Source organism: Mytilus edulis, chromosome 2 (assembly GCF_963676685.1).
Source record: "Mytilus edulis chromosome 2, xbMytEdul2.2, whole genome shotgun sequence".
Classification (NCBI taxonomy): Eukaryota; Metazoa; Mollusca; class Bivalvia; order Mytilida; family Mytilidae; genus Mytilus; species Mytilus edulis.
In genome coordinates, this window is record NC_092345.1 from 99,889,205 (window position 1) to 99,895,204 (window position 6,000).

General features: G+C 31.8%; 1 protein-coding gene across 1 annotated transcript in view; it reads right to left on the reverse strand.

Moving 5' to 3' along the window:
- LOC139513634 (neuronal acetylcholine receptor subunit alpha-10-like) overlaps positions 1-4,900 on the reverse strand; it is an 88,677-nt gene extending 83,777 nt beyond the window's left edge. The window contains exon 1 of the mRNA XM_071302304.1: positions 4,780-4,900. The gene's annotated coding sequence lies outside the window, so the exon portion shown is untranslated. The remainder of the gene's footprint in view (positions 1-4,779) is intronic.
- Positions 4,901-6,000: the final 1,100 nt, after the last annotated feature.

Consider the following 6,000-nt stretch of genomic DNA (forward strand, 5'->3'; position numbering starts at 1 on the left):
TTCGTACTTATATAACTTTCAAATCTACCTTAAATCAGGAACAATATGTAAAATTAAATTTAACCAAAGTCGAACACTCGCATTTAGCACAATTCAGGTGTGGAATATTACCTCTGAGGATAGATATATAGGTGAAAGACCAGAAGAAAGACTCGGCAAATTTTGCACTGCAGACGTGACCGAAACTGAAACTCATGTTTTACTAGACTGTAAATTCTATTCTGATATAAGAGAACATGTTTTCCTTTATATCTATGGAAAATAACGAAAAACTTATTTTTTTAAATATTAGCCATACTCGAAAACTAGCCATATACATTGTACAGGCATATTCTAAAAGACGCAAATCTGTTTGCAAAATATATATTTTTATTTTAAAATTAACTTTAGTCAACAAAAAGATAATTTCATGAATAATTTGTTATTTTCAAGAACGTGATATATTGTTTTATAATTACTTAATTTCATTTTAGGTGACTTATAGGTCCATTGTGCCGGGTGTATTAATATTTATCATATATTGTATGTTTATAATCTGTACATATTTACTCATGTCACTATATTAAATAATTTACTTACTTACTTTACTTACTTATTTATGATGAGCTCATTTAGTGATTTAGTGATTGTTTTCCACTTTAATATGGTTTAGCGAATGTTCCTTAATGATTTAGTTAAGGAATGGTTTCAATCTCGTATGGTTTTGGAAATGTTGAAGTAATCAGGGATACTTTTATTTTTAAAGTATTTGCCTTACTTTGATTTTTTCCATCTTTTCTGTCATACTTCCGTTGTGAATTTTATTTTTTCAGACAGATGTTGTTTTATGAAATTTTTCAAAAATTTACACAAAACCGAAGGTAATTTGAAGGAATGTTACAAGTTCTCATGGAACCGAAATAATTGTGTGATACATAGTAATTATTCATTCGATCAATTATCCCATCTTATCAACATCGACAAAAGTGACAAAATTATATTAACATGTCTAAAATATAAGTAATTTGCATTAATTAATTGAATCAACCATCGAGAATTTTTGTCCGAATAAAGTATAAAAGCTTTACAGGAAATCGACCAATTCAGATTGTCGTTAAAAGATATGCCCCCTGGAGAGTTGAGCTTGCAGCATTTTAGCATTCTGCCTGACATACGTGATGTATTACTAAGCCATAGGCGATATAAATCCTTGTAATTGATGGTCTCCCTTGCTCTTCGCAGGAGACGTTAATTTGATTTTAACCAATACTCGATTTTTCAATGAGAATTTGAAATTAATCGTTCATCTCTTGTCATTCTAAATCACCGTCAAATAAATTTCGAACATTTTTCTGTAATTTTATGAGCTAAGTCAAGTTTTTCAACAAATATCTTCCTTGAGATTTACAGTTGTTTATATGTATGAACTGGAAAAATATTGAAAGTTGGATGAAGGCCAAATTATCAATGTTAGTGCCATCAAATAATGAATATAATGACATTTTTTTTATTTAGAGTGTATATGGTTCTTTAAAAACTCATATAGCATGCACTTACATCATACACATAACCATATACTAAGATAATAAAATTGAGAATGGAAACAGGGAATGTGTCAAAGAGATAACAACCCGACCATAGAACAGACAACAGCAGAAGGTCACCAACAGGTCTTCAATGCAGTGATAAATTCCCGCCCCCGGAGGCGTCCTTCAGCTGGCCCCCAAACAAATACATTTCCTTTCTCAATTTTACATATACTAATTCAGTGATAATGAACGCCATACTAAATTCCAAATTGTACACAAGAAACTAAAATTAAAAATAATACAAGACTAACAAAGGCCAGAGGCTCCTGACTTGGGAAAGGCGCAAAAAATGCGGCGGGGCTAAACATGTTTATGAAATCACAACCCTCCCCTTTACCTCTAACAAAATCCATTAACATCATTTGAGGAGTTGCGGTGACAGGCTGTAAATATAAAAAAAGAGCAACATAACTGTATACGGCTTTAAGAAAGAATGCAATGTATTCAGATTGGATAATAAAATGAAGGCAACAGTAGAATTCCCATTTTGTTTGTATATATGTGCATCTTTTATTCAAGTGTTGTTAAACCATAAAAATGAAAATAACACTTTATAAATATCTTACGTAATATTTAATTAGTTCATTTTATATATACTTTTTTCTGTGGGAGATATAAAGGAAACATCCATACGAGATGTCACTTTCCCAACAAGATTATTTTGCATTCATTTAGATTAGGTCAATGCTGGGACCATCTTATGTACTGGTGCACCATAATTTTATCATCATTATCATTTGGTATTAAATTGTACCAAACTTTCGACCTCGAAAATTATGCAATTATTACGTTATATCAAGATATATGGATGGCTGTGTCACTTCCTGTAAAAAAGCATATTCAGAACGAACACATGAATTAATTATAAACCATACTTTGCAATAGACCGACACGCTGAGTCGGACTTTTAACGTGCTAGTTAAGAGTCAACGGAGGGCGTTCTCTATATTTGAACTTAGAAAAAAATAAAAGCTTGAAGTTTCAGAACTCGACATAGAAATCAATGGGACTATGCACTTGTGGTGATATTCCTTATATCAAACCAAAACAGTCTGTGACTTTGCCTATTGTATAGACACTAAAATTGAAGACATGATGTGTTTACCCTCCATTATGATGATCCATGACATGATGTATGCTCACCAGAATTGAAAACATGATCTATGCTCACCAGAATTGAAAACATGATCTATGCTCACCAGAATTGAAAACATGATGTATGCTCACCAGAATTCAAGACATGAGTCATAATCTCTATAATTCAAGACCTAATATATACTCGACAGAATTGAAGACAGTATTAATGCCTATCCTCAGGAATTCATTACATGATGATTATCCTCAGGAATTCATGATATGATGATCATCCTTCCTAATTTAATACATGGTGTATACCCTCCGGAATTCATGACATGATGCTTACCCCCATAATTTAATACATGGTGTATACCCTCCGGAATTCATGACATGATGCTTACCCCCATAATTTAATACATGGTGTATACCCTCCGGAATTCATGACATGATGCTTACCCCCATAATTTAATACATGGTGTATACTCTCCGGAATTCATGATATGATGCTTACCCCCATAATTTAATACATGGTGTATACCCTCCGGAATTCATGACATGATGCTTACCCCCATAATTTAATACATGGTGTATACTCTCCGGAATTCATGACATGATGCTTACCCCCATAATTTAATACATGGTGTATACCCTCCGGAATTCATGATATGATGCTTACCCCCATAATTTAATACATGGTGTATATCCTCCGGAATTCATGACATGATGCTTACCCCCATAATTTAATACATGGTGTATACCCTCCGGAATTCATGACATGATGCTTACCCCCATAATTTAATACATGGTGTATACCCTCCGGAATTCATGACATGATGCTTATCCCCATAATTTAATACATGGTGTATACCCTCCGGAATTAATCACTGAACGGTGCACAATGTTACTACGTACTTACCGGCGAATAAAGCTTTTTAAATGAATATAGACAAAACATATTCACACATTTTAGTTATAGACAATTGACTTGTGATCTTTGAAATACAGAAGCCTGTCAAATCGTGCACTCCTGTAATCTTATTGCACCATGTAGCCTATACCAAATCATACAGAAAAGACAACACATTGAATTACACCTAAACATTAATAATTGGACTAGACTCGAGCAAATTCAATTTGTAGATCTGAAGATCTCCAATGCTGTAGTATGATTCAATTGAAAAGTGGTTCGCAATTTGACAATCAATCCAACGCATGTGACTGAACAACAAACTAATGTACATTAAATCCTATATCTGACAGTAAATATATCGTGAAAATGTCAACAAACTAACTCAAAGACAGACATCGCATCATACTAAAATCTTAATGTTCTTTTAGACTCAGTAATTGTATTAGAGTGTAAAATAATTTTTCATAGACAGCAAATTAAGTTAGAATATACAAATCTTTAAACATTTTTTTCGTATTTTGACATTCTGTTAATTTAGTGAAGGGGGACGAACATACACTTGTTGATGTTTGATTCCTCTCACATCTCGTCCTAGTATCTTGATACATACAAACTTGCCAGTCTTTCCAAAGATATTTTAAAACAAGATGTTTTATATAAAGACAATGGATGTTGCTCAAATTAGTGTATCAAAAAGACCATTCTGGTCGAAGTGCACTAGTTTATAATAACATGATTATCACACCACAAATACATCGCGAATAGAACAGATTAACTTGTGTTACTTAATAATTATATTCATTAATAAACAAAAATGACAAATTTAAAGACCGGGGATTACGGAATTCTAATATTTTTACAATTTCACTCGCCAAATAATTACTGATACAATTTTTGATGACATATTTGTAGTTATTTCGTTTTAAATGTTGAACTAAAGTTCCCGCACTGCAAAATGTATACATCTAAGAAATACACTTTCTAATTAAAAACTAAGTTTTTTAAGCTGTAAAGTTTATAGTTTATTTGATTTTTTTAAAACTGCAGTTAAAAATAATTAAGAATTGAAGTATAACAATTCCTTATTTTTATAATGATGATATCTTGAAATCAAGATTGTTCATTTTAACAATATATATAACGGACCTATAAGCAAAGTAGCATTATTCAAAAAATGTCAAATAAATCAAGAATTGTAACATAATAAAAACTAAAAGGACTTACCTTTATTCTCCTGTTTCCAAATACATTAAATTGACGACACTCAATAATCCAAAACGTTCATCAGTTTAAAATATTAAAAATTAGAACGCCAGCAATGCGATGTTTTTACAGTTGACAAAGGAACTGTTCTTGGTCATAATTCGATATAAATCACCAAAATTAAATTGTCCAACGAGCAGACGAAAATTAAATTTGATTTCCACCAATTAACACAAAATCATTCCGTGCTGGTCTAGAAATGGTTTCTTACTGTTTAAATTGATTTAATGATTAAGGAAAAAATCAGTTTGGGGAAATGACTGCAAATTTCTACTGGCTAAACCGGATCAATCTTTCTGTTTAATAGAAGAAGATTAAACACCCCAAATAGCAACATATTTAGTAAACCACATTAGTGGTCGTGGAATAAGGTGAATACTAAATGTAGTTACTCTCATTATATTAAGGCTCCAATGTCGCCGTAGGTTGAAATTTGCAAGAAACTGTCCGTTGATTGGGGGAATAAAATCCAAAGTTTCTGAAGCTAATGAAATACTATTGTATTTATGGTTTCCTAAATTAGTTCTAAAATATTGTACACTAAGTACTTTTCATGAAAGAGTTGTTAAGAGGTAAACGACCCCAATATGTGCATGCGTATATACTTTAAAGTTTGGATAGTTGACATAATCAAGACTTACCATTGTGAAACCTATAAAAATAGTTACGTTCCAACACATCTTTAGAAAATATCGAGTGATTTTATCATAAATAATAATAATACTTTATTCCTAAAGCAAGTACAACTTATAGGATACACATTAAATTTTTGACAAATTAATTCGTGTATAATATATGTCTAATTGATTGATGATTGCTTTATATCTAGTGGCAAATAGTTCGTATACATTTAGTGTTTCCTTATTATCAAGGGAAGAGGTTTCGACGTTTGAAGATAATGTTGGTGACAATTTGAGTTTACCTGACAAAAATCTGTCTCATTTACAGAACACGAAAACGTACACTGTTGGTGTTGTTTTAAGTACCACAAAGGGAACCGTCAATGAAACGTTTTACCACTGTTTTTTTTTTATTTTTAAACGCTGCCCACATTAGTGCAATGTTTTTTCCCATATCTAACATTGTGTACGATAAACAAATGGATCTCAAAGTAAACAAAAAGGAACTGTATCATTTCGCATATTCTTTTTCAATGATAACCCGCGCTATTCCTTAAGCAGC